Source organism: Neolamprologus multifasciatus, chromosome 5, assembly GCF_963576455.1.
Source record: "Neolamprologus multifasciatus chromosome 5, fNeoMul1.2, whole genome shotgun sequence".
Lineage (NCBI taxonomy): Eukaryota > Metazoa > Chordata > Actinopteri > Cichliformes > Cichlidae > Neolamprologus > Neolamprologus multifasciatus.
The window spans coordinates 20,923,066-20,947,255 of NC_140443.1; the positions used below are offsets into that span (position 1 = coordinate 20,923,066).

General features: G+C 38.8%; 1 protein-coding gene across 1 annotated transcript in view; it reads right to left on the reverse strand.

Annotated features, from left to right (window-relative positions):
• Positions 1–24,190, reverse strand: part of tex264a (testis expressed 264, ER-phagy receptor a) — a 90,785-nt gene that overhangs the window by 19,427 nt on the left and 47,168 nt on the right. The gene's annotated exons all lie outside the window — the stretch shown is intronic.

The window sequence follows — 24,190 nt, forward strand, 5'->3', positions numbered from 1 at the left end:
TTATCTTATGTGTAACCATGTCAGGATTTCTTCTAGAAAGAAAAGTATTAATTAATATCAGTTGCTTGGCCGAAGTAGTGTACAGGATTTTTAACCAGAAAAGAATAGTATCATCTTGGCTTAGGAATGCTTCTTGTATCATATACCTCATTAGGTAATGAGTAATTAATCAGGCTCTATCCTTAGAACAAGACAAGTACTGTGATATTTACAGGATCTCACAAAATGTCCGTGGAAGAAGAGGTGTGAAGTGAACAAACACAGAACAAGTCAATTTGAAGGAGAACGAGATGATTAAATAGAACAAAGGACACAGGTTGAAGCATCAGTTCTGTGGACGTGCCCTTGAACACAGTCTTATCCCCAGGATAGTACTCTGACTGACCTTTTATTAATACTCACTTCAAGATATAGGCAGTAATTCCCGCACTGAATCAATAGAAATGCCCCCACTTTCAATTACTGCTCATAAAGCAGCCTTCCAGGAGGAATATAATTCCTACTGTAACAATCAAGATCAGTATATCAGTCAGATCGGTCTCATAAAAAGTCTTCTCAGGTGAGATTGAAATACATACTTTTTTCACATTAATTTAAAAGCAACTGGTTTTCTGTCACTTATAAGAAAATATGAGAAATGATAGCAGCTGCTCAAATGATTGAACAGAGACAACAGTCAATTTTCTATTATTACCTAAGTCTGACAGGATTTCTAGACCACAAAAGCAAATGACTTGAACCCTAATAATTTCCAAAAAGTTACAATGTTTTGAAACTGGAGATTTAATTGAACCTTCTGACAGAAAAAGAAATGGCATAGTAAAATGAAATAATAAATTAAATATTATTTTGCACATATGCATTGTTGTGCAATTTATTCATGTTTTTCAGTAAAAAGAAATCATACTGAGGATGAGGAGGTTTCAAAAACTCACAAAAAACCCATGTATCGAATATGGAACAAGTGGCATCACAGTGCCAAGTTAGTAGTTTATGGTGATATAACTACACCTGTGGGTTACTCAGGACTGACTGGGACAAAAAGGTTTGTGTTTCCACACTGTGTTTTAGTGTAATTAGAGAGTGTGTGTGTATGTGTGTGTGTGTGTGTGTGTGTGTGTGTGTGTGTGTGTGTGTGTGTGTGTGTGTGTGTGTGTGTGTGTGTGTGTGTGTGTGTGTAGGAAGAACTGCAAGACAAAGATAAAGATATAGGGGAGACTCTCCTGGGTTTTATAGTCTTTGACCTCTCTGGCAGCAGCTCAGTGAACGCACAGTATCCCCTCCTTCTATAGAAACAGCAATAACAGGAAGGTGAACATGGATAACAACACCCCTGGAGCTTCATTTACTGCATTGCTTAACTAACTCTGAACTGACCCCCCCACTCCCCCAGAATAACGAGGCCATAAATGCAGCAAAAGTATTTTAGCCTTTCACATATTAAATGTATTCTATCCTCTTAGGTCTGATGAATAACGCTAACACAAACAATCATTCACTTGCAGACTTGCAGACGTGTCTTGAAAGATGTGATATCAAAAAAAGGAGATTTTCAAAGATCTGAGCATTAGGTTGGTTCTTCCTTTCATGTCTCAGCTCTCATCTCCGGGTTTGTGTTCAGCTCAGGAGCTGTTCTGGCTGTTGGCCAGAAAAAGAAGAGACAGAAGACACAGGAGAATCTCACTTTGAAAACGCAGAAGACTCACAAAGTCGAGGAACAACCCACAGCAAATATCAAGAGGTCTGACTCTAGATTGACCGAGACACGGGGGTCATCCTTACCTCACTGTGTTCTTTATATTTTCAGGGATGCAGTGTGTTGTTTGTCAGGTCCCATGGATAAAATTTAAACTGTGAGCAGTGGATAATTTACCCAGCATCCTTTTCCGAGACCAATACTGCATGGTGGATTTTGTTTTAGGAGCAATAAGATGTGTGACTTTACACCTTACTGCAACTACAGTTTGATTTATTTGGGGACTATTCTTGTGATCTAGCTTAATAATCCCTAATAACGAGAGCTGTTCACCTCAAGCTGTATTTTGTTGTTTTAGCTTGTTTTCTATTCTTTTTTTAACACACTACATAGTTTACACAATTTTCAACAATCACATAAAGAAATAGATCAATTTGTCAAAAAACCTGTGCTCAGATTTGATTAACTCTTAAAGAAATGGCAATTCTCACTCCTGCTAGAATCATTACTCCCAGCTCAAACACCATGTCTCAGCTTGACGTTCGTTGTCGTGCAGAGTTGCAGATGTTAGAAACTTGCTGCCTTAAATAGAGGTAGGCAAGGCAGACTAATATGGCCAAACAAATAAAAAGCAAATTATCGCCCTTCATCACAGCTCCTTTTACTCCGTGTAAATCACTAAGATGTTATTTAGGACTTTAAAATGTGCCGATCCTATCGGTGAGTTAGTGTATATTCCATAAGTGAGTAGCCACCAGGGAAGCCTATAATTGACTGTCCCACATGACTGAACGCAATTTGTGACAGGTAGCCCATGAAGGCAGATTACAGTGCAGTAGGTAAAAATCCATCCTCACACTTACTCACTGTTAAAGAACACCATCACACCTGATATAGTTATGTTACCTTGTGGGTTATTTTTGGACTTTTTTAATTGTATATTTGTTGAAAACATGCTAGCTGTGTGGCTTTAAAGTTTTTTTTCCACTACCTTGGTCCACACTCAAAAAGTTTCTACAAGTGTTACAACTATGTACTGTCCCTGAAGGATTTAGCACACTGACCTCGATAATTCCCAGACTTCTGAAATATTAACATGTTAAGATTCACTGCATCTCAATTATGGTACTTTGGTAAGTACAATTGCTCATCCTATAAACAATGGTCTCTCTAAACTGTTTAAAGTAATTTCTAATATAGGACATGTTTGAATAACCCAAACTGCAATACTTCAGTTTAATTTAACTAAGTTTACTAAGCAGAGTAAATCACCTAATCTGCCTAGCTAATAGTAGATCTCGTCTTTAAACACACCTAACTATCGTTAAATAAACTAGCGATCCTAAAAGGGACGAAGCTATAGTGTTGTCAGGAGTAAGACACACTGACAGCCTACCTCTGTGTCACAGGAAACATGTAAGCTGTGTAGCAGCAGTGAATAATGAAAGGAAGACAATGTTCATTCAGCCATGTAGTAAACTGCTAGCCAAGTGCAAGCTGGTAAAAGAAGCTTGCCTCTAGCTATGGGTGTAGGTCACTTCATCATAATAGGGTATGTAAAGAAAACAAACCCATTCATACACACATGAACATATGGACACACTTGGGCACATTTATTTATAGATGGATGATTTCTCACCCTGGCCCAAAGGCACACAGAAATGAAAATTAATACAAAAGGTAGGTGACTTCTTGTGATAATTGGTGACAGTCTCCCGAGTTCCCTCTATCCCCTGGTTTATTTACTCCCACTGCACTATTACAGCCACAATCCACCCTCCTCACACCCTTCATAACCTCCTCACCCCTTCCTATCTGTGGAAAGAGACAAAAACTCTACTTCACACCTCTGCAGAGGTGTCCAATTCAGATTGTCCCTTATGGTCACACACTTCTCCAGAACAGAGCATTTTCATTCTGCCTCCAATAAGGCTATTTTCTGCATCCCTCTCAGCAAGCCCAGGCCTTCTCCATCACCTCTATCACCTCCATGCTTCCATGCCCCAGTGGAAGTGTGCAGAGATGGCTGGCTGGAGGTGGCAGAGATCTGACGACTGAAAATTGCATTGCTGCAGAAGGCAGGGCGATGGGTTTGTAGCAACCTCTCTGTGCACCTGTGCAATCAATAAGTACACAGCCTTCATGAGCTACAAGTATAGCGACTCAGTCAGCAGCTGCTGTGGCCTCCAGAGGTCTCCCAATTGATCTGATGAGCGGGCAAGAGGCAAAAAACAGTGAGAGTGGCTAATTCCCAAAATGTTCATTATAAACCCCATCTTACTTGCTTGCTGTAGGACATACAACATGAAATCAAAGAAAAAGAACAGGGTAGTTAATATGAAACTAGGAAAAGGTACCACTGATGATCTGTTCCACCATATTATAATGTATGCAGTGTCTAAATCACTGCTGACAAATGAAACATTAGCTTAGACTTTTTATGTCTTTTAGATTTATTTCCATTTCTTTCTTTAGTGCTATCTGAGCAGTTGAAGCACTACTATGGTCCACGCTGAAATATTTAAGCAATATTTGCAGGAATTCTTACTTCCAACAGGTTTAACTGACATTTTTGATTTCTGAGGGTATGTCTTGAAAATATCAAATGGAATGCAGTGCAATCTGGTACAGACATCCACAAAGCCTAAATAAATAAATAAATAAATAAATAAAGTCAGTTCACTTTGTTAATGCTACAAGTAAGTTAGAGTTTCACATACAACATGCAGCAAAGCCCTGGATAAATTGCAACAAATATAATAACCACCACAAATAACTACCATGCTAAACTGTTCTGCACATATGCAATGCAGCCCTGAACATTTCTAGATGTTTCCACCAAGGGGGGCATATGAGAATGCAAATATCTGATGAAATTGAATCTGACATTAAACAGGCTTTAGCCTGACACCACAAAATAATTGTAGTGTCCAGTAGTACACATGTGAGAATACCAGAGGCAGTACTGTGTCATGTGTGTCCTGCCTCATGTTCACTCTATTTATGCTGCTTGCTCACACAAACCACGGTACTTCCATTAAGGAAAACTCATCTATCTTTGCTCTGCACCACATACATGTCTGTTCCTGATCCTGCAGACATCTTCTGAGATCCATGTGTGAACTTGTAACCTTTCCCCTAATTCCACTATAAGACTGACAGTTGCGATTTGAAGTGAAATGTCTCCACAACCATAAGACGGCTTTCCAGATAAAATGTTTGGATTTCCAAATATAATATATCTGCTAAACATCAGGATGTTGAAATAGTCCAGGCCTTGAGGTTTCACTTCAAGGCAGAGGATGCCTCACACAATACGCAATGACACAGACAGGCTGAATGAACAAAAAGTTCTTCTGATAACGTTTACTACAGGTAAACAAATGCAGACAGAGAACAAAATTTAACAGAAAGCATCAACAGAGCGCAGGAAGGCTGAGTACAAACAAGATCCAACAGAAGATGATCTAAAAGAGTAACCGAAAACAAGACGGCAACGGCTCAAAGGAAAACACAGGAGCACACAGGAATGGACAATCAGAAAAAGATGCATTGACAACAGGAAGCAGACGATACAAAGAGTGTTTTGGGTATTAAGACACAGGTGAACCCAATGAGGGTAGGGAAAACGTTCAAAAAGAACAAACTAGAGACAAACTAGGTAACTTCAAAATGTGACTGGAAGTAAATGAAAAAAGAAAATATGCACACAGAGACTGAAACCACTGACAGGGAAACGTGAGACGTGAGAAACAATAAAAACACAAGTTAGGATTTCTATGATATCAACAGTTAGTACAGCTACATGCTGAGGTTTATATTGGGCTTAAGGCACCATCCCATATACATAAAGTCAGAAAGCCTACAGCATGCTAAAACATGTTAAAGCAAATCAATAATAATAATATTAAGTGCACAGATGTTGCATTGTGTCTGTTTTATGTGAAAATATCTTATTTTAAATTAGCTATTGCAGTTTTTTTTAATCCAGCATAAGCATTCACTTGCACTATCATGATTTATATGCCTGAAGGTTTTGCACTGAATTATTCACATTTAAAGATCATCCTGGTTACCAGCAAAGTATTTATATGTTTTAAAAAAGGGGGCAGTGTTAAAAGGGTCTCTCCTAAACTCTTACCAAGCCTGTAAACAAGCTAAGTGAACTGGAGAGTTCAGCTCTAAACACATCCTCTAAGAAGGATACTTAATATGCCTTTAAGACCTAAAGTAAACAGTAGCTTTTATTGTGGCAGTGAGATTTCCCTCTGAAAACAGATTTAAGAGTAAGCACGAGGCCATTAAGAAAACCATCGGAGAGGTTTGCAGTCAATTAGTCCTGAACATTAAAGCTTCAAGAATCAGTGAAGCACTACGTGGAAAGCAGGATACAGAAATGCATGAATATAAATCGTGACTCGTTTTAAATAGGCAGAAAGATTCCCTCCTTTATTTGGGATATTAATCTGAGAATCTAATGTTTGAGATATCCACATCTCTGTTCTAATGAGATACAATTAGGATAAGGGGATGAGGACAGTGACTGTGACACGGAGAAAGAATCTATCCATTTTTTGCTTCTGCCGGGATCTCATCTGCAGAGCACCTTAAATATTTGCCACAATGAAAGTCTCTACAAAGTGCTGCAGCTTCTTTGCACAAGCAAACCCGGAGGCATTTAGAGAGCCCAAGAAATGATTAGCAAATAATTTTTGACCTGTCAAGTGAAGAGGGCTCAATTCTACGGAAATGGCATTTTGCTAAGTTTCAGCAGTATAATGAAGCTCTACAAAACCTAGGGCAAAAAACTTGAATTGTGTCTACGTCTCAGTGTCATCCTTAAAGAGAGCCACACACAGCCAATCAACTTATATACACAAATCCTGCCCATACATAATTTAAAAGTTCTGAAAGGCAGCAGCAGAAGAAAAGTATTGTCCAAAGATAGAAAAAGGTGTGATTAATGTAGCGGCGATGTGTTTAATGTGGCGGTAATGAGTTCTGCCAAGTATTTTGTGAGATTTGGCCAAAGAATGAAATGACAGACAGGGCACATTATAACAAAGAGCTGTGAGTTAAAGACCCGCACAGGATAAAAAGGAAGTAAGGGGTGATGAAAATTATTCCTTCCACACCTAAAATTTCATAATCAGCAGACAGAAACAGAATTCTGTTGGCCAGGATTTACTTAGTGCAGTGTCTCCAGTTAAGTCCACAACAACCTGGCCTTGTAGAAATCAGCCATAAGGCATTCAACATCGTCTCTTTGAATAAACCATGGCTACCTATCCTTGGCATTAACAAATGAAGAGAGTGCACACATCAATCTTAATAAATCACAAATCACAAACAGGACTTTTTTAACATTTTTACAATTCTCATGTTTGCCTTGAAGTTAAAAACACCCACACTTACTGTATATTCTCTACAATTCTGTGGCTAGAGATGCTGCTTTCCTTTCACAAACAAAATTTCTTAAGTTTTGTTGACTACACCCCTCATCCCTTGGCATTCAAAGTTCACAGCAAACAAACAATTACAGCTGATGGAACTGAAGACATTATAAAAGAAACAGTCTAAGCAAGATTATGAGAGAAACGTGGCACTCAAATAATCTAGAATCTAAATCCATATATGAATCCGTTCTTTAAGGATGGGCTCAGCACTCTGTAGAGCAAAAAGTATATGTATCTGCAAGCTCTTTCTTTCGATTACTACCCAGAACTAATTACCATAGGTTTGGCTTTAGCACAGACTGATTGGTAAATTGACAGTTTTGCCTTCCAGCTCAGCTCTCACAACACCACTACAGGCAGGCACAATGCCCACGTACCTGCAGATGTCCCCTGACCAACCTGAAGCTCTATTTCCTAAGATACCGGTAGTCTCTCCCTGACTCTCATCCCAGCCACTGTACAATCAGCTGCACATCATGCTTGAGGCCATATTATAATCAAGTTAACACAACCACATTGTCTGAAAAACCAGGGATTTCCAAAACAGAAGTTCTCCTATCCCCAGCTATGCTTTAAGGTCCTGCCCATGAACAGAGACGAGAGGCAACTTTTGCCAAGAAACACTGCTTGACTTTATACCAGGCATGTAACTATGGCCCAAGACCCTGTACTTCCACAGTACCCCTTCTCAGCTAAACCCCTGGGGAACCCAGTTCGCATGCTTCTCCAAAGCACATGTAGACGTCTCTCATTTAAGCGCTCCTTTGGCTGCACGAGAATAAACCCAGCTAGGATTGGCATTTCCCTGGACACAAGCCCTGATTTTCTTTCCTGAGTTGAGGCCAAGCCAAAGTTCTTCTCCGTTGCCTCCCCAACCGCCTGCCACACTCCAACCTTTCTTATTCTACCACCACCAACTGGAGCCTTCCCACATTGTTTTTTACATTTTCCAGTTGTACACAGTGCTATCAAGTTTAAATGAGCCAACACAAAGGCGACATACTAATATCCTTAGCATTATTATGCCAGTACATACAAAATCTGTTGCAGAGTGAAGTGGCTAATAGGACTTTAATTAACTCCAATAAACTACACATAGAGCAAAAAAAATTATAATAAAGAAGGAAAACAAACTTCAGTTTCTCAGCCACAATCAGTGTGAGTGGAAGAGAGAGAACAAAACAGGAAACTCAAACTAATCTTTTGACTAATGACATGTTTTAAGTGGTACCAAGGATAACAATTTGTTTTCGCATCACGCCTCCATCCTTAAAGATCCCAAAAATCACAGGGAGGGATGGTCTGATGTCAGACACAAGACAGAAACTGTTGGGTCTGGGTTAAAGTCGCCATTGCCCTACCGCTGTCCACAGGGCAAGAACCATGTTTAAGCCACAGGCCACCCTTTATTAAGGCTCTGTCAGCATGGCACAACGGCAGCCTAATGGTTACAATTAACAATCCCTTCTGCTGACAGAGCCCCTATCAGAATGCCCCCTCTGTGATACTTGCAGCCTGATCTTGTTCTAATGATTGTGTTTTATGGGTGCAGTGAAAAAGAAACCTGAGCTAAAAGATGGAGCCAGAAGATGAAGAATAGAGAAAGAGGAGGTTTAGAAATAAAGAATAGCGCTAAAATGGGACAGAAGTTTCAGATAAATCTAATCATGAATGGAGCTTTGAGAAAATAACACAGAATGTGGCTCTTGGGTTTAGACAAGGAGTAGTATGCAGTGCTGAGATATACTGTAGTTATTGGTTGGAGAAAAGCACAATCATATAACAGTATAATAAAAAAATGAAAGAAAAACATTTTTTCTTATAGGTTTGGTTTTATTGGGTTGCTGCAATGATAAACACAAACACCAATATAAACCATCTTCATACTGGAGACACAATTTTCAGTTACAATTTTAAGAAGCACATATGTGTTCTATTGCTACATTTTCCATGCCTATTACATTGAAACAATATACAGGGCAGGGAGAGGACAAAGATAGTTTTACACTGATCTGTAAAATTATGTTGGCTGTTGTTTGCTGGAGTCAACCCTGAGATTGGGGAAGAGCTGAGAAGTCCTATAAATAAAAGCTTCAACATGGTGGTTTCATTCGTTTAACCATCTATTTTATCCCAATTCCATTTCCTTCAATCGTAGCATATTCTGCGGATGAACAAAGCCGTTTTTTTCCATCAAGTTTTGAAAGCAAATTTATTGCTTTATTAATGTCAGTTCATTTTAGCTGTTTTAATGTTGCCATCTAAATAAAGAGCAAACTGCTCATTTTAAAATACCACTTTCTTTAGTTATTTAGTTATTCAGAATAAAGTTCCGATGGTTATTGGCAGTCACAAGCAAACAGGCCATCTGGAAGTGTGAGAGTTTTCCTCGTGGAGCGGTGAGCTGGTCATGAGTCTAACAACACCAAATATGAAATGAGATTGGAAAATTCTCATGTTGTTTGATCCTTCTGACCAATTGACGCCATACAGATGTTAGTCTGGCAGTGTTTAAATTAGCATTTGACAGTTTTTTTCCCCCTCCTGCCAAGTTTACTATGGAGTTGCAGTGTCCTTAATTTATATTCAAGTTATTATGTTGAAATTAAAGTAAAAAATGTTCATGAGCCAGAAGAGCTTCAATTAATTAAATTCATTGGGTTTCTGCAACTCTGTACATGATTCTTTCAAAACACATCCTCTCATTTGGTTTGATTATGGTAGCGGAAAGTGCTAACGCACCAAATATAAAGGGTTTTGCTGAACAACCATTCTGATGTACCTGTTCAGGGTGATACGCTTGTTGTACAGCGTTCTGTTGATGACAAGTGGCTGCCAGCAAACATTTTAGGCTCTGTTGCCTAGGTGATGCTCTAATGTATGTACCACCATGTGATTGAATGAGAGTGTCCATGAGTTTGGTATCCTTCATTCTCACTTGTAGTCACTTCAATCACTTGCCTAAAAATTACTAACTGGTTAACTAAGGAACCACCAGTTTAACCACTGATCGCTCACTGAATGTAAGTGATTTTCTCTGGTCAATGTGTCACTGCTAGTTCCTTCCTGTTTGGACGGTATTTACGACCTCAGTTACACAAGCCTAGAGCCTGGCGTGTGACCACCTGGCAACAATCACTTGCAAAGCAAAATTTTGTATTAACCTACGGCAGCCACTCACCACACGGTCGATGAACATACATATTTCCCTTGTGACCAGAGAGTCGCCTACTGGCCTCTAGGTCTCCAAACTGACGCCTTAGTTAATCACTTGCCGACAATTCAGGCTCTGGTTGCATAGGTAACCCTGTTATATCTGTAGTTTTTAGTACTGTTATTAACTTCAATCACTAATCCATTCATATTGTTTAATATGATACATGCCCACTTCATGTCTAACAGTTATTTCACTTTTCATTGCTACAAGCTACTGAATCCTTTCATTCTTTCTTTTAACAGCATTACTGCTAGACCATGCCATATGCTTTACATATTTCCCAGGACCAATTAAAAAATCTCTGCAGAAGTCATTTTAAGTTAAATATGTAACATGTTACATCACTAATAAAAACTCAATTACACGCATGAGTATAGTTTAAATAAATACATGTTTAAAACACAAGCCAATGTGTGTTTTTTCCTTAACAACATGGATATTTGTTAGCCTGGAAAATGTTCACCCATACAGAAAACAATTACAGTGTTCAATTTGTCCTGTTCCAATATATTTGCAAAGTGAGAGAAGCTGTGATTTCCAACTGCACAACCTCCCTACACTAATACAATTTTAAAACAATCACTGGGGCTTGGTAAGCAAACTGTACCCAATGAGTTTAAGCACCCATCTATATAATTGATGGACTTGGACACACTTCCAAAACAATCTCAGCGTTCCTCTCAGAGCTGTGTCCTTAGCCCACAACAGTTTACACTGATAACCATCAATTGTAGTGTCAAGGACTGAATTGCGGACAAGACAACAGTAGTCGGCCCACTTTTGGGCGTCAAGGAACCGGCTTATAGGGAGGAGGTCAAACAACTTGTGAGCCGGAGAAAGACCAGCAATCTATCCTCGAATGACAACAAAATGAAAGAGATCACTGCTAACTTTGGCACCATAGTGGAATCCTTGGGATGCACATCACAGACAAACTGGTCCAAAAAGCATGTCATCCCTAACTACAACAGCCTGACACCATCTGGGCTTCTTGGAACAGATAAGGACAGCAAACCTCCCCCCTCCACTTTTGCTGCTTACTACAGGTATGTCTAGCTAGCTGCTTCTTTACAGCTATGCCTCCAGATACTATAATACCTTCTTTCCTTAAGAATTCTGAATAATTAACTGGCAAAAAGGGCTTCAAAATAATTTTGTTACCTTTAGTATTATTATTAATCTGTGTTGGATCTTTTTAACGTTAATAACAAAAACAATAAAGCCAATAAAAATGTTGCCGACCCAAAAGTTCATTTTCAAGCTACTTGTACACTGCATCTTTCTTGTTATAATTCATCCAAATTATAATCCAGAAAGACTTGAAAATGTTCTTCCCTTATCACATTACTTTACTCAGACTTTCTCTCACTTTTCCCTAAAAAAATACCACTTTGCTTCAGCGGGCACTTAACTCTGACCCATCCTCCCCCCTAAAGCTCATTCAATTTGGCCACACCTCACTGAATCTAAATTACTATATAAAAAGCTAAGAAAATCCTCATCAGAAAAGCCTTGTGTTAGAGCAAAAGCCTCCCATTAGCATGTCTGTTTCAATGCTTTCCATCACTATTTCTGTCCATCAGTCTAACTAGTGTCACTCCACCTCTGATAGGTTTTTATTATGTGCCGTCCCCGAAGGTAAAACGTGAACTTCCAATATTGTTCCACTGTCTGTCTCTCTTGAAATTCACAGCCTTATACTTTTAAATACCTGCTGGCTTTATGAGAGTAAAACTACTCTTCAAAGACACTTTACTCCTTTGTGTGTGGGAGGGGGGTCCTTCTTAAAAGTTTTTGAAAAGTTTTACACACACACACACACGCACACACACACACACACACACACACACATATATATATATATACACATTACACATATATATACACATTACACATATATATACACATATATACATTCTTTCTTGGGGAAATATATTTAAAAAGGGCAAAGTTTATTTGCAGTATTGTATTTTCTTTGTCCTACATTGTTGATGCTGCATAAAATTTCCTGTTTCCTAAAACTCAAAGCACCCAGGAGAGTATACTCCAGACACATCGGCATTGAGGATGTTTGTCCATTAATTGGTGTGCTGCTGCATTTAATATTGCTGACATTTCATTTTGGACTTTGACTTTTTTTCTTTCCTACCTTAGGTTTGCATTCACAACTTGTCAACAAATTACTAATTGGATTGTACGGTCCCTCTGGAAACTAGACTATGACGGCAGAAGAGCTGCTTACAGTCAAACTCAAACTTCAACAGCCCTGAGGCTTCGGTATGTCTGTTCATGTCAAAACCACAGGTAACTGTCAGGCCACATCAATAAGATATACATTATTTAGTATTCCTGATTTTGGATGCTGCGCTAAACAAAAGTAAATCAATACATTTCCTCTGTCTGACATAGTACATTCAGCTGTATTGCACAATGGTGTCGGACTCTGAAAGCAAAGCCCTTCAAACTTAATATATTGCAACATTTGTATATTTTACTGTAGCACATCTAAACTCTTTCAGAAGAGGCTTCAAATAACCTGTAGTTTCAAAGCAGAAGCTGGAGTTTGTCAGGTAGAGATTTTCTGATTTTCTACTGGAGCTGACAGCAACATAGAAGATGGAAAATGTCAACACTGACTGCTTCTCAAAATGAAACACATGACACTCACTTCAGTCTGGCAGTCTTTCTTAAAAGACACTTTTGCACAGGAATGTGAAGGAAATGGAAACGCTCAGCAGCAGCTCTGCCTAACAATCACAGACACAATATGATTTGAATGACAGCAGCAGGGAAGTGCATGTTCTAAAAATCCAACCTAGTACACGTGCAAGACAAGGCAACCCACTACTGAAGTCTGCTTGACTGCTAGTGTCAAAAGTGTGGGTGAATTTATCAGCACTCTTAATTCTTCCAGTGAGCAAGTCATTATCATAGCGCTACAGTACGCACATTTTTTTCCAGGGAGAAACTTTTGGAAAGCTGAATAATTCTTTAAGAATAAAGGTATAATTTTATAATTGTTTAAGAAGCAGCTCTGAGACATCTCATAAGGCAGTGCAAACATCTAGCAGTGCTATTTTGTCCTCTAAACAAACTGTTTTTCCCCACACTGTCTTCACCCCCATTGTCTTACTCGGACGGGACAGGTTGTCAGCTGCCCACTTTCAGGTATGTGGTTTAGTCATTTGTGTTTTACCCCCGCTCTGGGCAGCTGACTTGACTGAGCTTGTTGCTAGGGGCAACCACCTCTCCCAAAGATCCCCCTTTGTGTTTTCCATGGAGACAGGATACTTTGATAATGTGAGGGATTACAAAAGACGTGGGGGAAGTGCCGAGTGGCTGGCAAACGTCTTGTGAAGAATGTGAGTTTTCTCAAAAGAGCAAAATGAGAAAAGAAGTAGAAATGCCAACAGAAATACTGTGTGTTCTTGAGATGTCCGCTTCTATCACTCAATCTTTGTAAGAAATGAACAGTTTTTGCCTTATAATTTCAGTAGCACTTTACATTACACCTTTATTACAATATAATAGTAGCCATTGGGTAACAAAGATGTTTTTCCCGTTTACCTTCCATCAACCCCAACTAGTCATTGCAGATAGCTGGCCCTACCTGAGCCTGTTTTTTTCAGAGGCTTTTTCCTGTTAAAAGGAAGTTTTTCTTTTTTACAGTTTTTAACTCTCAGTGATGCCACAGTGATCGTGTGACTTAGGGACCTGCAGCGGAGTTTGGGCCCAGGCACGGCTAATGACGTCAGACTTAAAGACCGCATTACACCACCACCAGCCTGAACTGTTGATACAAGGCAGGATGGATCCATGCTTTCATGCTGTTTACACTAAATTCTGAACTACGGCAATTTTTAGTGATCCCATGCGAACTGTAGCCTCAGTTTCCTGTTCTTAGCTGACTGGAGTGAAAGCCCCTTGTGGTCTTTTGCTGCTGCAGCCCATCTGCTTCAAGGCTTGACATGTTGTGTATTCAGAGATGTTCCTCTGCCGACTTTGGCTGCAATAAGTGGTTATTTAAGTTACTGTTGATTTATCATTGGCACAAAGCAGTCTGACCATTCTCCTCTGGCCTCAGGCATCACTAAGCATTTTCAACGAGAGAACTGCTGCTTATTGGATATTTTCTCTTTTACAGACCATTCACTGTACACCCTCGAGGTTACTGTCTGAGAAAATCCCAGGAAATCAGCAGTTCCTAGAACACTTGGATGTCCCTGTCTGGCAACAACCACTCCATGTTCAAAGTCACTTAAATCACCTTTCTTCCCCATTCTGATGCTGATGCTGTATGCCGAAATTCATTAAGATGCTACCATGTCATTCACTGATTAGATTTGCAATTTGAATAGGTGTATATGTAACATGTAGCAGGTAAGTGTATTTCTGTGAAGTAAAAACTGGTAACAGCATAATTGTTGTGCTTAAAGTGCACTCCTTTTTGAGTCAGTGTAGCTAAATTTATATATTTAATGCTCTGCCGTGTTACCTGGAAACACTAATACACAGAAACTGAGAGTTTCTGCGTATTAACCACACAAACAATTTCTTTTTAACTCTGTTATAATATTTGAACATTTATATACATTTAATAAAATAAGCAAGAGTTGAACAACATAGCTATGTCTACCACATTGTCAAGAGGGACTGTGAGAAGCTGTCTGTAGCCCATATCAAGGTCAACTTTTAAATACCTTAAGCTTTGTAGTCATTATAACACCATCTTTAGTACAATGGCTTTCAGACGCTCAGAGGACCTTCTTTCTGAATTTTCCAGTCTCATTGTTCCTTTAGCAAAGAGCAGATCTCTACACTGGCTGGTGTTTCTTTCAAAAGAGAAACAGTTTAGTTTCAGGTCATCTATTAAAATAACTTACAAGAACACTATTCTTCTAGCTAGTCATTTTCATCCTCAATCTCTCAAAATAGGATTGCCCCCAAGACAGCTTCATCATGTTAATTGGATTTGTGATAGTGATGAAAATTATGTTAAATATGCTGGTGAAATGATGAAACATTTTAGAGATGATTCACAAGCCTTGTATACTGCTGCCAATATCAAAATCAAATAAGGATCAAAAACACAGAAAACCCCATGAAAAATGAATTTCTAGTCATTTTCCTTGTTTTCAAAAAATTTCAATCAATGTGCAGCACATTTTATACTGACAGTACCGTTACAGTAGACAGAAATTCTGGTGAAATCGCTAAGTATGAGATATAAGAGCAAATGCTAAATCATTAGGTGACATTGCATACTCCAGTGCAAGGTATAAGCAAAAGTTTGAATCGTTACACCATTACACTGCACCACTAGAAGAGCAAACGAAAAAACATATATTCCTGTTGCCCATCGGCATAGACACACAGAAAATGAGCATATATGCAAATGAGCGAGGGAAAAAGGAAAATGTAAATCTGGTTGTGCTCTCTATACAAAACTGAGAAACAATTTATCTTCATTTTCAGAGAAATATATAAAAAATCCCCAGACATAAATATATGAAAAACAATAAGCTGCCTTCAAGTCTCAAGGGACAGCAGATCCATACGAAAGCATTTCTCATACTGTGCTAGTGACAGCATTGAGACGAATGAAGGCACCGCAAATTTTCAACGGTGGCAAAGTGATGCCATTATGTCACATTATTATCGTATAGAAAACAGACATCATCGTGGATTGCTGATCAGCAGCTGATTGAAACCCACAAGCAGTTACAAGGAATAAAAACATACATGTGCATACCTACACACACAGACACACTTGCAGTGCAAGAAACACGTCTGCAACAAATCTGACTTCCCACTCAATGTGTAAAGTGTTCCAGGAAAATTCTATTTATGGTGCATCCACTCCAATTAGCAGACTTGTGCAAAAGCAAAGCAGCACGCCCACACCCAGCATAAATTCAAGATCTTTCTGCTGCTGATACTATCAGTTCATAAGTTTCCGGTAAAACTCGATAAAACTGAAAAAACAAAGACATTACATAATACAGTGTCCATAATTAAATATATGTCTGCTGAACTTTATTTCTAGACTTGAACTGTTTTAGAAGCTTCTGCTGGCATAAATTTTAAAAATGGCAAATGGTTTTCAAAAAATACTGACATTTCTTAGCGTGAACACTTGATATAAGTGTGTACTTGTTTAGTTAAATACAGGGTTTAAATAGTGCTAATTGTTACATTTTGTATTTATTTTTTGTATGGCATTCCAACTTTTTGTACATCAAGCCTACAGTGGCTACATTAATTAACGTTTAGGTCTAAACTACTGACTAAAGGTTTAAGGAAGCTTTTATGAGTGTATTCAGTTCTTATATACTGTCTTTCTGGCACATATGTTAAAATAGTTACTGGCCACTGGAGTCCTTTGTCCACTGTTTACACAAAGCAATATTCTACCTTTCTATGGGCCTTTTGACTCATTGGCAATGACTTGGCAACCGCCAGTCCCTAAGGAGAAATGTCATTGTGGTAGAAATTCCCCAACCAGTTGGCAAGCGGTTACTGGAGGCTAGCTTGCTGTTGATACTTGAAAACTAAGGGGTCACTGACCGGTGTGAGCAGCCTGCATGACTGGGTCTTTAGCAACCAACTTCACAAGGACAGCCAGCAACCTCCAACAACCACTCCACCACTGGTTTCTTCCTAACGACCGGTGGTTGCTGATAGGCCTCTGTGACTGAGTTCTAGTATGACTAAAGTATATGAGCTGGAAAGATATTCTGGACTTTAATGGAAACTAATATAATGTTATTGATATCATATGTTAAAAATGTAACTTTTTAATAGAAATAATTACCTCCACACAGGTAAAAACACTTTATTTTAAATTAAAAGTAAAGCCAAATACATTGACACTGGACTTCAAGCAGATATAAATATAATCCACTGAGTGTAACAACATTCACCAGAAAATAAACATTAACTGTCAGCTGAGATAGAAGAAGAAGTAGCTGCCAAGTGTCATAGTGATTTAAAATGAAATGATGTCACATCTATCACAGGCAACACTGTCCTTGACCTGTGACGTTAAACCTACTATAGTAGTCTATAATCCCCATGGCAGAATGGAGTTAAGATCGACTAGTTGGAACGATTGAAATCATGTGTAAATGTGACTGCCTGTGGATCAGATGTCATTTATTAATAATTAATAATCAGGTATAAATATGGCCTGGAGGGAGGAATTTAGATAAGAGAAATCTTATCAGCAGAATATCATTCACCAGCCTGACCTCTGACATATTTTGAAGCTCGTCTGTATGTCATCCACTTCATTTCAGATCTGCCTTGCTGTCGTCCTCTGTGATCTGCAGCACAGCTGACTGGTGTCCTGCTGTTAAGCATGTCTACTCCTCCAAGCTTGAAGTCAGTAGGCGAGGTGCATGCCATGAGCCAAACATATAAGAAGCCATAGATTTACACATAGGAGACCAGAGGGGAGGAGGTTTCAAGCAGCCTAGTGGTCTTCAGAGTAATATGTAATCTTCACTCCTTTGCTCGTGCAGTACTCATCACTGCACTCGGGCGCATCCCATAACCTTCTGCCATCCTGCTCAGTAAACCGCTCAGTGCCATGAAGATGTTTATGGTATTTCACACCCTGCCCTGCACTGCCTCATTCCTCTGAGCGACAGCTTCCTGAATGGCATTAATAAATTGAGCTGCACTGTTAGGCGTCTCCACTTCGGTTCACAGGGGAACAAGCACTCATTTGGCAGTTATAAGAGATCCAGGTCAAAAGGCTAGGTTTGTCTGTACCATTTTATCAAATAAAAAAAGTAAAATGTCCACTGTGTGGCACAAACTTGTACACTACATTAATTTCTCATTACCCTGCTGTAGTAACAGTTCACAGAACTGTGCTTTTAAGATACCGCCAGGATATAATCACCTGTTTGTGTACAGCACTTGGATCAGACCCAATGTTCAATAAATGTATTCACTCACACATACTTTTTGATACTTTTTGATCGTCCCTAAAATCTAACTACAAGTAAACATCTTTAAACCCACCTTTGTTACTATCATAGGTACGCCTGTCTGTGAAATATAATTTTTAATCATTTGTTTCTCAGTGGACTCACAGGCCTGTTTGACTCAACCTCACACTTTGACATGATTTCTGTGTAACATTAACCTTTCCTTGTGCTGCTACTGTTTGCAGCTTCTGTGGGAAAACAGCAAAATTAGAGTGGTAAGACTGGCTGATACAGAGACAGACACGGTGGTTTTAGAGGTGAGTTGTGCAAAGGGATGTACCTTAGAATACTGATCCATAGCCCGCAGCTTGTTGAATCTGCCCCTTAGATAAAAATCCCTTCCTTCACCCTTTCCCTTCCCACAGCAAAATGATTTAACATTTACGCCAGGGAAGGGTGCTACTTAAAGCAATATAGATACGTGTTTATCTTCAATTTGGCACATAATATTAATATAGTAATTGGATGTTATCCCTGGGCTAATTTCTGTTGCATGGCTCACTTGATTTATTTTGAGTCATCACTTTAGTCATATTAGTTATTTATCCAAACGAATCGTACCTCTGTGAACAGTCAATAAACAGGGAAAGGGCAGAAAATACACAAACCACTTAAGTGTAATTTAGCTCATTTTGCACACACTTCAGAAACAATAACTGATGGTGATTTTGAATGAGAAAATCAAAATGAACAAAAAATATAACAAGATGGGAAAAAATGCAAGCTTTCTTATCATTTTCTTTTAGTAGTCTTTAAGAATATTTCTCCAGGTGTCTTGAAAGATATTCAAAGCTCTTCTTTGGATGTTCTCTCTCAATATGAGTTCACACAGCTTCACTAATGCTGAGGTCCAGGCTCTGGGAGGCCAATCCATGACTGATATTGTTCCACTGTGTGTATTTTTATCCAAGTATTGCATTGGCAGTGTGTTTGGGAGCATTGTCATGCTGAGCCATTGCCAATCAGATGTTTTCTAGATGACACTGCATTGTGGATCAAAATCTGCATTAAAAATTCCATCGACTTTGACAAGATCTCCAACACCGCTGATTGAAATGCAGCGCCAAACCATGACAGAGTCTCCACCGTGTGTCACAGATGGCTATAGGCACTCACTGTCGTACCTGATCTCCTTCGTACATACTGACGATGAATTTGTATTCATCACTCCATCAGACCTGTTGCCAGTGATTTCCGCCCCAGTTCTTGTGTAATTTGCTATACCTCAGCCTTTTCTCCCTCTTTCCTCTCTTAAGAATTGCTTCTTAACAGCCACATTTCCAGGCCATTGTTGGAACCACTGAAGAGACGGATGCATTTCTCAGGTCAGGCCTTTGTTAGATTTTTTCCTATTTGTTAAGGACACAACTTTTAGATACTGCTCATTTGCTGTAAATAGTTTTTTCAGCTTCTTCTTTTTTTCCCTAAATTGTCCAGTTTCCTTGAAAATTTCAAAGCACACACTTCACAGTTTTGGCTCTCTGGGAGTCACCTTGTTGCTGCAAAAGTACAATTTTAGGCATGTCAATCTGTGTTATCGTTGGCATTTATTTAGATTAAACTAAAAAAAAAACCTTTATTATGTGTTTTCCTGACAGGCTACTAGTAAAAAAGTGCCTAAAGATACAATTTAAAATTGGCTTTTTGTTAAGTTGTCTGTTATGTGTGTCTAGGCTAGGAAAAAAAATGGACTGAGTGAAAAATTAATGAAAACACAGTCAATGTCAGCCAATTACATGGAAACCCAGGTTCTTGTAAGTAAATCATGAATAAATGAGAGGCGCAATAAGAAAGAAAAAAAATACTTGTTTACATGTTTGTGTAACAGAATACAGAAGTAGATTATGTAACACTTAATACTAGTTACTGTACCACTCACTATGTGTCACATTTAACAGACATCTGAAAATGACCTTTAATATGTTTTTAAGACAAAAGGAAAGTGGTGCATAGATAACTGCCTGAATAACCATTTAATGTATGACAAGGTAAAAATGGCTCAAAATAGAATATTTAGCAAATGCGGGAAAATTGGTTTTGTAAAAAAAAGGTTAACAAGCTATGAGCACTTGAATGTGTCAGCAAAAAACAGAAATAATAACCCTGAATTGCTTAAATTGGTATTTACTTTTGTGCTGCTGTGCTCTGGAAGAGGATGCTAATGTTGGTTTATTTAGCCCTGATTTATTTGACTGTCACTCAGAGTCAATGTCAGTCTATAATTCTTTAGCTGTTCAAAATAAAAACGATTTCATCAAGCGAGTGCTGTCAAAACATGTGTAAAACAACAGCATAAAAGCCATTTATCTTTAAGTGTTGTTAAATATTCCTGCTGAGCACATTTAATAGAATTCGCTCCCATTTTATTACTGCCGACGGAAACCACGCCAGGCACTGCATGCACTAATGAGAGACTGGATTAATTACACCTGTAATATTATTTGTTAATAAAATAAAACTGAATTTGATTCTGTACATGGGGGAATTCGACATCTTCCAAATCTGATTCATTTATCAAGGGTGGTCAGCTTTTTTTTCTGGTAGGAAAGGTCAACTGCTGATTTAAAATGACCACCTGAGACTATAAATTAACTTACCAAAGGGATGTGTCACTATTAAAGCTGTATTGCTAAAGCTGTATGAACAAAAATGTATCACAAAAAATACCACATTGTTTGATAGACCCTCTGAAGCCCTTGTGACCGAGACCTGTTCTCCAGCTGGACAATACTGCTGACCACAACATGCCTGGGCTTTGATAGAGGAGCTGTTGCAGTGAAAGGTGACAGATGAACCACAGCTTTCATTGTCCACTCAGGAACAAAGCCCTTCTTTGCCAGTTCTAACATATTTTTAAAAGGCACTGTGCATCAATATGGACACTTTATATAGCACTAAATAGCATAACTATCTCTCATTTCTTGTTGATAATAAGCAAAAACAATACATAGTCCTCCCCATCCTATATTAATACTTTCAAATACTGCTGATAATAAGCTCTGTCTTAATGTTTGATTTTACATTTGTTCTGCAGTTATTCATCATGTTTGTTTGAGCTGAAAGAGCTAAACAGAACCAAGTATATCACTTTTTGATCAATTTTACACCCCACACATTTTTTTTTACTATATCCCATTTGCTGCCTGTGTGGATGCTCTTAAAGATCCGTGAAGGCTAAAGAAATACATAAACCATGATGGAAGCTGCTGCTTTGTCTGAATAGGGGATCTATAGGCAAAGCCGTTTTGAGAGCTGTCTGTATGATGCCTGTGGGCCTGGGTCTCAGGCATGCTAATGTGGCATTTGGGTTCAGAAGTGAATGTGACAGGAGATGATGGGAGTGGGCAGAGGACAGGCAGAACCCCTATTATTACTATGATAAGCAGCTCTTCCTTTCTCTTAATTTCATAGGAGGTCAATCCGAATGCAGACTATTAGTCCGCTCATGCCTAACTTATTTAGTGTAAGTAGGCCCTGATGTAGAATGGATACATGGAAGCAGAAGATTCTAAGTATGCAAATTTTTAAGGCATCCTGTTTTGTTTTTAAAGAACATTTCAATTTCTTCAAGTGCAAAAAACAAAACAAAACAAAAAAACACAGGTGTGATATGAGACTTACTGAGAAATGTGCTGCATACTAATATAATAATGTGGTAGTAATAGACCAAAAACTACGCCCCACAAACACTAACATACAGTTTATGGTCATGAGTAAAATGTTAGTGGCATGCTAGAAATGTCTGTGCCTGTTTGTCTGGCTTCAATCACTCTGATATGAAGACACAGACACGAGATGCTTTATGCAAATGCATGTTCCAACATGTTGAGTTACAATATGCAAATAAGTTCTCAAGCTACACAGATGGGCATTCAATGATACATTGAGATCCAAACTACATTTTTTTTAATGAGACACAAGACACGCCGTTTAGAGGAGACAATTATCTATCAAAAATGTACTTTTGCAAACCATTATACTAATATTCTGGTTTAATAATGGTCAAATGTTGAGCTTATAACTAGAGGATGTTGCTTTCATTGCTGTTCAGTCAACTGAGTTCAAATTAATGAAAACTGCTCCCACTGCTCTAACTGGAATTAAGCTCTCTAATGTTTCCTGAGAGTGTATAGACTAGGAAGGCTAAATGGAGAATGTCTGAACCTGTGTCATTCTCTAACTTCTATTGATCACAAGCCAGTGTGTGATCCCCAGCCTTCTAACTTTCCTCCAACACCCAATTCCTGCTTAGCCTATTGGCACATTAATCCTAATCTGCAATAGCTGCCGTAATGCAGATTGCATTAGCTACTGAGCGATCAAATTAGGCGCCAGCACACTCACCCGCCTCCTCTATCATTGGCACTTTCCGATGGAGACAACTACACACTTACATTCAATTTGCTGCCCTAATCTAATCGAGCAGCTCGCACGCAGCACTGCGGCCTGCTTCATTTCTTGCACACTTGGTGACACGGAAAACATGATTTCTACAGCTGGACAATGACACACGCAAGCATCCACAGGCACGCACACGCCCACGTGCACTGACATAAATTCATGCGAGCATATGTATAACCCGTTTCCCAACATTCGAATCCGGATATCCTCGTGGATGCTTCACTGCATCTACAAACAAATTTGATGCAAGCCCTTCCGGGGAGCTTGCTGCCTCCTTGTTAGAGGTCGGTCGAGATGTAGCGCTGTGAGTTGGTGTTCACACTTTCTCTTAATCATCGTAAGTCATCTCCAAAGCATGCTTTAAGCAGCCTCACAGGTAGGTGACAAGAGGAGCGCCACAGTCAGACACGTCACTGTCTCAAGAAAGTGAAAACAGTACTGCTGACTTTATTTAAATAAGCTCCGGTTCACATTTTAGACACAGCAGCATTATTTCAGTTGGAAAGCATAAAAGGTATCTGGTGAATGCAAAGGCTTTAAAATGCATATGAATGTATGTTAGTGTATATATTATTATTTAGCAATTAATCCACATGCTTTATTTTTTGTGTTTATAAGTTGTTGTTTTTTTTTTACCAGTTTTACAGAAAATATCCTAAAAACATAAAATATCCATAATAAAATTTCAACATCAGATTAAGACAAGCTTTTGTTTTCACACATCAAAAAGTTTCCTTTCTAGTGCAATTAAAAAGACAAAGCCCACTGTAGTAAAGTAACAGACTTTTAAAGCATAAATGAGATTTCCTGCTGATTTCCTGCTTAATTTCTTGATATTAAAAGTTTGTGAAACACTTTGTATCTCAACAGTTTGGTCCATACATTCACCCAGATATTCAGTGCTTTTTAATTACGTTCTAATGTTTAAGATTAACACAGATAAGTCTGTGAAAGACAATAAGCTCCGTGACTGCTAGTGACATGTCAGTGCAAAATCTTAATGACTTCAGACTTTGATCATTAAATAAAGAAAGAATTCAACCCCATGGATCTACAACATTCTTCCCACAGGGAGAGAATAAATAAAATCAATATTTGCACCCGTGAAGCATTTCTCCAGGCTCCACACTACAAACCACTGATGTCTCATCTCTTTTAATGAGGGATTGCTCACCAGGCCTCTTTAACACACTGACTGTTCCCACTGCAGCTTCAGGCTGCTGCTAGTTAGAATGTGACGTACAATGCTGTAAGTGTGCCCACCATGAAGCTATGCAAGAAGGGGTTGGCAGCATTACTCTTCAGAACAGTGGTGCTACCAGCCACTTTATTAGGTACAATTTGCTAGCATCACCCCCTTATGCCTTAATTCTTCACAGCACAGATTCAACAAGGTGATTTTCATCCTTGCTGACATGGCAGC